Source organism: Echinops telfairi, unplaced genomic scaffold (assembly GCF_000313985.2).
Source record: "Echinops telfairi isolate 266 unplaced genomic scaffold, ASM31398v2 ScPeMD7_443;HRSCAF=831, whole genome shotgun sequence".
Taxonomy (NCBI): domain Eukaryota; kingdom Metazoa; phylum Chordata; class Mammalia; order Afrosoricida; family Tenrecidae; genus Echinops; species Echinops telfairi.
The window spans coordinates 6,827,597-6,840,558 of record NW_022104341.1 but is presented as its reverse complement, the minus strand read 5'-3'; positions in this window follow the sequence as shown (position 1 = coordinate 6,840,558).

Here is a 12,962-nt window from a genome sequence, read left to right as displayed (position 1 = left end):
GATGTACAAATGCGCTTTACACAATTGATGTGTGTATGGATTGGGATAACAGTTGTATGAGCCCCTAATAAAATGTTAAAATAAAAAAAAATAAATAAAGGGATGTAGCATAAAGCACTCATCATGAACACTGAAACCAATATCACCATAAAAAAAACACATAGCAAAATGATGGCAATAAAAATCAATAATTACATTGAACATAAATGGGTTAAACTCACCAGTTAAAAGACAAAGATTAACAGAATGAATAAGAATGCCCAAGCTTTGATTGGGCAGAGTGGAGACCCAAAACTCATCTGTAGACAATTGAACAACCCCTCACAGAATGGAAACAAGGAAGGGATGAGCCAGCCAGGTGCAGTATAGCACAGATGAAACACACAATATTCCTCTAGTTCTTTAATGCTTCCTCTCCCCCACTATCATGACCCCAGTTCAACCTTACAAATCTGACTAGCCTGGAGCATGTACACTGGTACAGATAAGAACTCTGGACACACAGAATCCGGGACAGATACACTCCTCAGGAACAATAATGGGAGTAGTGATACCATGAGGGTAGGGGGAAGGTGGGAGAAGGATGAAGTGATCTCAATAATCGATGTAACCACCCCCTCCCCCACACCCAGGGTGATGAACAACAGAAATGTGTAAATGGAGACAACAGATGGTATAAGATGAAAATAATAATAATTTATCAAGGGTTCATGAAGGTGGGAGGGTTGGGGAGGGAGGAAAAAAAGGAGAAGCTGATACCAAGGGCTCAAGTAGAAAGAAAATGTTTTGAAAATGATGGTGGCAACAAATGTACAGATGTGCTTAACACAATGGATGTATGGATTGTTATAAGAGCTGTAAGCACTCCAAATAAAATAATTAAAAAGAAAAAGAAGAAAACACAAGTTTTAATAAGCTGCTTATAAGAAGCACACATTAGATGTAAAGATAAACATAAACTAAGTATCAAAGGATGGAAAAATATATCAAGCTAATGGCAGTCAAAAGACAGCAATTGTATTAATAGTAACCTTTGACAAAAATATACATCAAAAACAAAAAAATACATCAAATACATCAAAATACAAAATACATAAAAATAAAAGCCATATTGAGAGACAAAGAAGGTTATCATATAATCACGAAAGCTTCAATTGAACAAGAAACTATAACCATAATAAATATCTAGATAACAAATGAAAGACCTTCAAAATTATTAAAACAAATTATTATAAAAATGAAGAGACAAATAGACCATAATGTGACAATACTAGGAGACTTTAACACGTCCATTTTGAGCAGAGACTGATTAACTAGAAAGAAAATTAAAAAGATGCAGAAGAAGGAAACACAACTAATCAAATTGACCTCCTAGACATGTACAGAACACTTCACCCCCAAAGCACCTTATACATTCTTTCCTAGTGTACCTGGGACTTACTCCAGATGGACCACACTTTAGGCCATAAATCAATCAATTAATTTTTAAAATTGAGATACTACAAACCATTTTTTCTCCAGACAACAATGCTATAAAGCTAGAAATCAGCCATAGGTCAAACCTAAAAAGTCAAATACAGGAATATTGAACAACACTTTACTTAAAATCTACTGGTAATTGAAGAAATAAAGAACATAGTAAAAAAATTCTTGGAGACAAATGAGAACAAAATTACAACATACCAAAATCTCTGAATTACATCCAAAGCAATACTCAGAGGTCAATAAGTGCACACATCAAAAAAGGAAGAAGGAATGAAAATAAACACCTTACCACATCAATTATAACAATTGGAACAAGACCAGCAAAACACACCCTCAGACACTAGAAGAAATAATAAAGATTAGAGCAGAAATAAATGAACCAGAAAACAAATAAAACTATAGACAAAATGAAGACAAGAAATTGGTTCTTCAAAAGGATGAACAAAATTGATAAGCCATTGGCAAACCTAACAAAGGAGAAAAAAGCAAATATTGTGAATAAGAAATCAAATAGGTGACATTACAACAGAACCAACTGAGATGAAAAATGTAATCACACTATTACGAAAAATTATATTCCAAAAAATTTGGAAATCTAGAAGAAATGGACACATTTCTAGATATGCATTACCTAACTAAATTAAGACAGTCTGATGTAAAAAACCTTCAACAAGCTTATAACACAGGAAGAAATAAATCTGGTCCTAAAAAACTCAAAACATCAAAATGTTGGGATCAGATGGTTTTACTGGGGAATTCTACCAAGCATTTAGGAAGAGTTAACACAAATCCTACATGAACTATTTCATAATAAACAAATAGAAAATACACTACTAAACTCATTCATGAAGCAAGTATAACCTTGATGCCCAAGGCAGGGAAAGACATCACCATAATTGAAAATTATATTCCTATTGAATGAATATAGACACCAAAATTTTCAACAAAATTTTAGCCAATAGAATTCAAAAAAGCATCGAGAAAAGCAAAACAAAACAAAACATCATGTTCAAGTGAGATCCATACCAGGTATACAAGGATGGTTTAATATTAGAAGTTAACAATCAATATAATCTACCATATAAACAAAATAAAGGAGAAGAACCATATGATTATATCAATTGATACAGAAAAGGCATTTGATGAAATTCAACATCCATTCTTGATAAAAGCACTTGTTATAGGAGTAGAATGGAAGTTCCTCAACAGTATACTGGCCGTACACACATGAAACCAACCACAAGCATCTCACTTCATGGAGAGAAATGTAAAACATTCCCCTTCAAACGGACACCAGACAGGGTTGCCCTTTATCACCACTCTTATTTAATACACTCCCGGAAGTTCAGCCAGTGCTATAGGACACCGAGAAGATATCAAAGGCATGCACACTAACCCAGAAGAAACAAAGTCCTCTTTATTTGCAGATGATGTAATCCTAAAGCTAGAAAACCCCACATATTCTATTAAGAAATTGCTGGAACGAATTCAGTTTGGCGACATAACAAACTATAAGATCAACATACACCAATTATATGGATTCTTGTACCTTAAAGAAAACACTGAAAATGGAAATTAAAAGAATGATACCATTTACAATAATTTCCCCCAAAATAAAATATCTAGGAATAAATCTTACCAGAGAAACAAAAGACATACAAAGAAAACAATAAAACACTTATTCAAGAAACCAAACGAAGACTTACACAAATGGAAGGATGCTCCGTGCCCCTGATAGGAAGGCTGAAAATAGTGAAAATGTCAATATTACCAAAAGCACTTTATAAATTCAATGCAATTCTGAGCCAAATACCAGCACAATTCTTCAAAGAAATGGGAAAAATAATCACCAACTTTATATGGAAAGGAAAAACCAACAACAAGGATAAACAAAAGACAATTCAAAAACAAAAGCACAGCAGGAGGCCTTTCGCTCCCAGAGTTTAAAACCTATCATATAGCCACAGTAACCAAAACAGTTTAGTACGGTACAATGATAGCCATGAAACCCATGGATTAGAATTGAACACCAGAAATACAACCAAGTGCCCACAGACATCCGATCTTTGACAAAGGACTGAAACACATTAAAGAGGTAACGAGATACCCTTTTGAATAAATGGTGCTGGGAAAATTGGATCTTTTCCTGCAAAAGAAAGAAACAGGACCCATACCTCACCATATAAAAAAATGAACTCAAGATGGATTGAAGGCCTCACTAGGAACCTAAAACCATAAAGACCATCCTTGAAACAATAGGAACAAATTTAAGGGCCCTAATACAAGGCACAAGTCCATTACTGAACATAATGAAAAATGCTCACACTATAGAAGGCAAAATATGATATTTTGCACATCAAAAATTTCGTCAAAAGAGGAAAGGAATAACCCATAGATTGGGGACGGGGGCGGGGGGCAAGGAATATACATTCAATAAAGGGATAGTTTCAAACACTTATAGAAAACTGTGACACCTTAATAAGAAAAATACAAATAACCCAATCAAAACTGGACACAAGACATGAATAGCCAACTTACTACAGATGACATCCAGGTGGCCAACATCATAAGAAGAAATGTTCATTAGCCATAAGAGAAATACAAGTTAACACAATAATGAGATACCACTCCACACTGATGCTCTTGGCAAAATTAAAACAAAACAATAAATGATGCAGAGGATGTGGAGAGATTGAAATGCTCATACATTGTTAGTGGGATTGTAAAATTGTACAACTATGGAAATCAGTATGATGATTCCTTAAATAAAAATCAGTTGAATTCCTTAACAAATGCAAATGCAAATACATTACGATCCTGCAGCCTCTCTAGTTGGTGTATACGCTAAAGAAATATGGGACAATACATGAACAGACATATGCACACATGCGCCTCTTGCATCAATTTCTATAATAGCAAAATGATGGAAACATTAAAAAACCCTGACAATAGAGGAATGGATAAATGAACTCTGGTACATTCATACAATGGAATATTATGCATCCCTAAAAAATAATGATGAGTCTGTCAAACACCTTAAGGCATGCACAAAATTAGAAAACATGTTCAGTAAAGTTAGTCAATCTCATAAAGATAAATATCTTATGACAGCATTATTACAAAGAAGAAAAAGAAAAGTGTTTTTCACATTAAAGACTACCAGGAGGCCGGGGTGAGGGGAAAGGGGAATTGGGGGAGAGGGAAGGGACAGGAAAGGAAGGAAAGAGGCAGAGTGAGGGGAGAAAAAAAAAAAAGAACCACATGTAGGGTGGGGCAGGGGGAGAAAAAAAAGAACCACATGTAGGGTGGCGGGGGCGGTTTAAAAAAAGTGTTGTTTCTGGAGTTGAGCTCTGGGAGCCAAATCCTGGTTCCACAACTTATGAACTTAAACCAGTTACTTCCGCTGTAGGAAGCGGGCACTGGATCCCTGTGCTGTGCACAGGGTTGCTACCCTAAGTTGGAACAGACTGGGTGGCTCCTAAAAACAACAACACTGTACAGGCTAGCTTTGTTCAAGGTGCTCAGCATGCCCGACATAGCAAAGGGAGTCAGAAAATAAAGTTTCCATGGGCTAATTTTGGGCAGTCAACATCAGACCTTTGTTAGTGTAGCCTAGGTTCACCTTCGTCTAGAAGCTCCCCTGAAACCCATCCAACGTGGGTGGCGCTGCTGGTATTTTGAAATACAGGAGGCATAGCTTGCAGCACTGCCTCACTACACGAGCTACCAATGTGTGACACACGGACGCACTGTAGAATTCCGGAAACCACCCAGGAGATGGAGGATGCTGGCTTCAACAGTGAGCCCAAGCATCGCCACAACCGTGAGGTAGGCCCTCTCTGCAAGGCCATAGGTTTCTCGGTGGCCATGAGGGGTTGGGATTAGGAAGTAGTGGCATCACTAGGGTTGGTGTTGCCCGCTGTAGTGATGTCCCCTCCACCCCCAAAGACCTCCTCCTGTACCTGATCATACCCAAGCCTTATTAATGTTTATTATCAGTTTTAATCGCAGAATAAGATGTGATTAATATCGTTGTAAACTGCCTACCTGTAATTTTCTTAAATTATATGACTACTAACAACAAAGTTGTTTTGTTCAATGATGGAGGTCTTTTCCTCTTACGTATCATTTGTAGCTTTGCCTTTATACTAATATGATCTTATCCTTAGTGCAGTTTGTCTTGCATGTTTTCTGTTGGGTTTCCCAGCTGGGAAGCACAGGAGGAATGGACGTATGATGATAATAACTGTGACAAGGTGTTGTAGGGAACGCAGGGCTGGGAGGATGGGCGATGGGGAGGGAAGGAGGATTTCTAGAGGGAACAGTAAGGGCGGGGTGTGTGTGTGTGTGTGGGGGGAGCACTAGAATTGATGGTGATTGCACAGCTCAGTTTGAAGGCCTGTGACCATGATGGGGTTGGGGGGAGCGGGGAGGGAAGCTGTAAGATAGATGTGGTGGTGATCGTACAACTCCCCTTGATGTGGCTGAACAACTGAACTGCTCAATTGTATGATACGTGAAGTATGTGCCAATAAATTATAGGGAGAAAAAAACCAAAACCAAAATGAGCGCTCAATAAAAGGCAAAAGAAACTAACAGCAAAGTTGTTTTGTAAAATTTTCTACATGGAATTCTATAAATTGTTAGTAACTGAACACAAATCTCTTGATTTTTCTCTTTTTCCTTTAATCACCACTTCATTTTTACAACATGTTATTGTTACAGGTCCGCGAGTACTAATTATCACAATATTGTAGTTAAACACCAGAAAATATGGCAAAATTGTCAACTATGAAAACACTAGCAGCAACAAAAAAAAATCATGTGCGTGTAGCATGCATGCATGTGGACAAAACCATGTGATTCAAAGCCCCATTACAATTGGGTCATAATAACATCTCTAACCTGGGCGTGCAGGAAGGATCAAAGAGTAAGTTAGCGTACAGTTTTCACCTTGTAAGGTAGATTAATACATGTAACCAAGCTCACAAAAAAGATTTTTGTTGTTATAACTAACTACCAAACTGAAAACCAGACTCACTGCCATTAAACTGATTCTGACTCACAATGACCCAATAGGATGGGATAGCGCCACCCCTGTAGGTTTTCTAGGCCGTAAAGCTTTCTGAGGGCAGAAAGCCAGATCTTTCTCCGGGGCAGCGGCTGGTGAGTTCACATTGCTGACCTTACTGGTGATTGGCAGCCCAATGAATGGCCTGCGATACCATCCAGGCTCCGTGTAACTAATTATAGGGATATTTTATAAAGACAATACATTTTGGCTGAAAGCTGCACAGAATATTTTTAGACAGTCATTTTGGCGTCACCCCCTCTGACAGTGTCACCTGGTGTTGTCCACACCCCTTCCCCTCAAACCTGCATCCCACTTAGTGAGAAGAGGAAGTTGTGGCTGAAGGAGCCCAGAGTGCCCAGAGACAGTCATGGAGGCCCCGTTTCCTGAGAGGGCACAGCCCTGAGCAGCAGGATGGGCGAGGCCTGGCTTCCCTGAACAGGCAGCAGCAGTTCCTGTAGCAACAGGCCAATGGGAGCCCTATTGTACTCATGATGGGTCAGATCACAAGTGGAGTAACAGGTTCAGTTCTGAGCAACTGATGTACAGTCTTGGGCACAGGCAGAGGGAGGTGATGGAGTGGTGTGTGCAGTCCTGCTAGTGTGTCCTCTGTGTGGATTCACAAGCATCGGCTGCGCTCCTAGAGCAGAACACTGCACCTGGGGGCGAAGCTGGGGGGTGCGGGATGCAAAGATGCCTTAGAAATCAGTTCTCCTCTCTAGGAGCTAGAAAGTAAGAGATGTGGATTCCTGTTCGTTCAACAAACATCTCCCATCACCTGCTGTGTTCAGGGCTCGATCCAGCTTGCATAGCCTTTGAGACTCACGGAGAGGGCACTGGATTGAGTGTCAAGAGGGCTGGGTTTCACACTACCCCGCTCGCCCGCTGGCTGTGGGTCTGCAGGTCTATGTCTCGGGGCCTCCGTTTTCACACATAGGAAATAGGAGCTGTGATCTGCCTGACTGAGAGTATAAATTCCAGAACGCCTGACCTGATGAATCAGAATGCCCAGGGGAGGAGTCTGAGAAGTGTTTTGGTGAGGAGGGCACTCAGGACACAGGAACTCCCATTTAGGGCGGTGTTGCATGCCGCCTCCAGCGGCCCCGCATCAGCATCTCTAAGGTGATCGGTTGAAAACAGGATCCCAGGGTGCACTTGCTTGAAACCTCTGGAGATGGGAGCCTGGGAAGCTATAGCTAAGGTGATCTCCCATGATTCCCAGCTCTGCTCTACGATGGTATTGTTGTGAAGAATAAATGTGGATCCTTGGGTAGCTCATATGGAAGATTAGTATAGGGGCTTTTCCCCCTTGGGAAGAAGGCACTCTGGTGACCATAACTGCTTGGTAAGCGTTGGCCTGATAGCCTTCAAGGACGGTGGTTCAAACTCACCAGTCACTCCATCAGACTGTCTGCTCCTATAGAGATTTACAGCCTCAGAAACCCTATTTAAGGTCACTCAAGTCAAACGGACCCAATGGCAGGGGTTGGGTTCTGGTTGTTTCTCCCTCGGAAACAGGTAATAAAAACCATTTGTGAATGTTGAAGAATGTGTATTAGCTAGAACTTCAAAGAAGAGGCATACCTGACAGGTTTCAGGGAGAGAGGGGTCTTGTGGGAACCCACAAGGTAACTGGGGAATCATCAGAGGATCCAAAAGCTTCTAATCGAAGACTTAAGGAATTGAAATCGTGGTTCGAAATAGCACAGAGCCTTGCCGTCAGACATCTGTGGATTCTACCAGGATATTTATTTCTCCAAAAAAAGAAGCTTTGAATGAGTTAAATTTGCTACCATCCAATAGAACGCATCTTTTAGGACAGATCTTTTTTTAAAAAAAACAACACTTTTTATTGTGAATATCATTTGACCGACTTCCTCCCTGGGTTTCTTGTCTCCAATCTTCCTGCTTGCCGAACCCTTCTGCACCTTCCCTTTGGGTAAATGCTGCCCTTCTGATCTCAAATGGCTGATTGCTCTATGGTATGTTCTACCTCACTAGTGGTATCGTTCCCGCTATAGACCTGCTGATGATTTCTCAGGATGTTGGGCTTTGGAGGTAAGTTCTTTTCCAGACCTGATGTAAGACTAAGGCCCCTATCTCCAGGGTCACACCAGTCTATCAGACCAGTAAGCCTGGTATTATTTTTAGGATTTTGACTTTTGTTCTACATTTTCCTCCCATTCTACCCAGGACCTTCTAATGGGGTCTTTTCAGAGCGGTTGGTGGTGGTAGCCAGGCACCATCTAGTTCTTCTGGTCTCAGGCTGTGGAGACGGTGTTTGCAGGGTCCCTTGGTCTATTAAACTAACTATTTAGATGATGCACTTTCCATTTTCTTTCCTTTCCTTTCCTCCAGACAGGGAAAGACCAATGATTGCACCTTACGTGAGTGCTCACAAGCTTGTAAGTCCCCTATCACTACTCACCAAAGTAGGATGTCAGAAAGTTGTCTTTAAGGACTATGTGATGCCCATTGAACTTGGTGTCCCCTGAGACCATGTTCTTGAGTTGAGCAGAATTCTTATCAAGCCTCTCCCTTTGGCCTCTGGGTGCCCAGCCCAAGCCAGCTTAGGCTCTGCCTGTGGTTAAATTCCCATCTCATCAGCTGGAGTTAGGGTAGCAGGGCTGACGCTGCTATGGCATAAGCCATAACAGTATGGTGCCTGCTTTCTTCTGAAAAATGAAGTGACTCTGTTTAGAGTGATGGAGAACTTTGGGAATGGGTAAGGGTGATGATTAAACAACATGATGAACATAATTAATGTCTCCAAACTGTACAGGCATGATTGGTGAAAGAAATGTTTTGTTTCATATGTATATATTTACCACACAAGAAATCTTAAAACAAAAGCTATTGCTTTCTGTGTATTAAATTTATCATTGTACACACACTACACACATACAAAGGAAATCAGGGGGGAAAAATCTCTGCAAAGCAAGCACTTTGATGCTTCATGGTCTGTTTAGTGTAAGCTGGTACGAAGAAGAAGGAGTGAAGAAGTGGAGCATCATTCTCAAATTTGGTCATTCAGACCTCTTGTGAAACCAGTGGGGTTTTACATAGTCATTAAGCCTTGGGCTGCTTACCTCAGGGCCCGCAGTTTGGACCTACCAGTCACTCGGTGCGGGAAAGATGAGGCTTTCTATTCCTGTACAGATTTACAGCCTCACAGGGACAGTTCTACTTTGTTCTACAGGGTCGCTATAAATTGGAATATACTTAATGGCTGTGAGTTTTTGGAGTTTGGAAGCATATGGGCAGAGATGCCCATACTTTTACGTAAACGTTTGGATCCCTGCGTTGAAATTGTTTGCTGTGGAAATGACAGACGCAGACTTATTTCTGATCCACATGCAGAACCATCATCTAACATTTTAACTGTCCCATGACGCATGGTCATCTTAAGGCAGTGTGTTGGGCTGGGGTCTCTAGAGAAGCAAAACCCGTGCCCTTGCATGTGTTCAGACCTAGGGAGGATGTGTGTCAAGAAATGGCTCACACAGAACTCTCTGACCATTAACCAGGCAAGTAAATAGCCTTGCTATCAGACCGGGTGCCTTGGAAAGTGCAGTAATGCTGATGTCGTTAGGTTAAAATTTAACACCTTACCATTTGGTCTCCCTCTTGACCCATTTTTATTTGCTCCAGTTCTACTATTTTCTACTTTCTTTGGGATTGAAGATTTTTTGTTTTGTTTTATGTTGTCAGGTTTTTTGTTTTGTTTTGTTTTTGGTGTATTTTTTTAATGTGAAGTCCAGGATAGGTAAAGCTATAGAAACAGTAATGATTAATACTTTCTTAGGGTTTTGGAAGCAGAAGTTGGGGGGAAGTGGGGAGCTAATAATAATGAGTACAAGAATAAAGAAAATGTTCTAAAATGGATTGCAGTGATGACGCCACAACTCTTTTAGGTATATTCAAACCATTGAATTGTACGGTATATGAATCGTATGTCAATAATCCTGAAAGTTTTAAAAGAAAGAAAGATGTCGCTCACACTGTTGCAGAAGTGGGCAAGTCCAGTCTGGTTCAAGTCCATGGGTCAGATGTCAGCTGGAGGCTTCTCCTGACTCTTGTCACTGCAGGGGCTGAGGAAGATGAAGCAGGAAGACCTCAGGCAGGCGGTTTTCAAGCTGAATGAATTCGAGATTGACCACATGATTCCAATGTCAGCAGCCTGTTGATGGCTCCTGGTATCAGCAGGTGATATAATAGGAGGCAGACGAGCTAGATGCAGGATCCAAGTCCAGCAGAAGCGAGCCATCTCCCAGACTGTCAATTTAGACTAAGAGTAGCCCAGCACCTGAATGAAACCTCCCTCAGTCATGTCAAGGTTGTGAGCAGATCGAGGAGCTCTGTTCTCCCACAGCTGCTTCACCGAAGATCCCATCACAGAGTTGACCGCATTGTGTTAGATCATATCGTGGGAGCTCCTGGTCCACCCAAGTTGTGTTAGTCTACGTAGACTAGAGAAACAAATCGACAGAAACTCATGTATATAAGAGAGAGAGTTTTATATAAAGGGTAAGTGTACATTAAGAAAGCAGCCCAACCCAGTGCTGTCCAAGCCTGTAAGTCCAACATTAGCCCATATGTCCAACACCAATCCACAAAGTCCTCCTCAATCTCACAAAACACAGGCAATGACGCCGACTGCAGGAGGAAAGCCGAATCAGTGGATGTGTAAGCATCTCAGCGCTGGCAGGGGTCTCCACACGGCTGTTCCAGCACCCAGGGCTGCATCAGGGTAGGTCCATGTGGCTTCTCCTCAGGGGTGTCTCAAGCTTGCAAGCTCAAGCAGGGAACTGGCTAAGACAGCTGCACCCTGGTCTGACCAGCAGAGAGCAAGAGACCTGAAAACTAGAACGATGAGGCTCACTGAGCCATTTAGCACTCTGTCCTTCAATTAACCTCCTATGTGTTTATTGGCCAGGTTGGCACAATAAACCTTAACTATTTCACAAGTTGACATGAAACTTAACTATCACGGACAGCAAATGCCCATCATTAGAAGCATCCATGCACAGGCTGGATGACCATTTTGTACCGTTGTTCATTTGTTCATCCATTTGTTCATTTTTCTCATGCACATCCACATAGAACAAGAATGTCTGTGAGTGCAGAGCAGTGTGTGTTAGCGGGGTGGGGTGGGGGGAATGGAATACAAAGATAGAAACATAATAGCCTCTGTTCTCAAGGTGCCATGGTCTGATAAAGGAAGCAGAGACCCAGCTGGTCCTAAAGCTTGGTGACAGTCCTTAAGAGCCAAAGCATAAAGCGCTTAGGAAGACAGAGGAGAGAAGGAAGCAGACTCGTAGAGGGGTCCAGCACGGAGCCTGAACTCGACCAGGTGATCCCCAAAGCCTCTTCTAATTCTGGTTCCCCGTGTGACTGTCGAGCCAAGCTGTAAGCCATACCACTCCAAACGATGCACGAGCTGTGTACCAAGCAAGGTGCTTAGCCTGCACACCCAGCTTCATGAGACGAGACTTCTGGCTCTCCACCCTGCCTCCCTACCTCCCCACTAAGTGTGGACATTCTGGAACCGCCACTGATGCTCAAGTGCTCTTTCTCAAAGCCATTAGCCCACAGCCCGGAGCCCTTCTGAGAATGCCGTTGGAATGAGGCACCTCTAGTCTGCTATTTGGGCCAGAAAGCCCGGGGTCTGCCGGGAGAATGCGCTGATGAGGCTGAGGAAGCGGGCAGGAAGGCGTGTCCCTGAGCATGGAGTAACTGTCCCCAAGCGTAAGTCGTCATCTCCCCAGGAGTGGGAGTGGGCAACTTGGAGGCTTGGAAGCCTTCCCTTTCGCCTCTTGGTTTTCCTTTTTCCTGCCTGCTGCCACAGACAGACGCCATCCTCTCTCCCTCCAAGGCCACCCTCGGCAGCCTCTGATAAATGTCATCTCCTTTTTGAGAGTTGCCTTGGAAAAAGGCAATTTGACTGCAGTGAGGCAGAACAGGGAGCTGAGTACCAGTGGCCCTTTATCGACCTGGGTCCAAGCCCGAGAACAAACCAGGAGGGGTGTGCCCCTGCCCTGGCTGGGCTCCCGGTCCATCTAGGGCCCCTGCTCCCAGGGCTCTGTGCACCCATGTAGAGGCCTGCAACACCTGGGTTCTGGGGCTAGGGTCTCCTCTTCTCTCTCTGCCCCTCCCTAGCCCTTTGTCTTCTGGTCCTTGGTGCCTGGCTGGTAACTAAAGGTCCCTGAGAACCCCCACAGCTCTGGGGGTGGGAGCCCTCTCCACGGTGCAAGCAGTGGGCTGCTGATTAGCGAGGGGAATAAATAACAGCAAGCTAATTATCTCCCTGATTGCGGCTTGCCTCACTAACAAGGCTGGGCTGGCGTAGTGATGCGGCACTTGATACTATTCCAAGCACGCTCTGGGTTCAGGGAAATTTCCATGC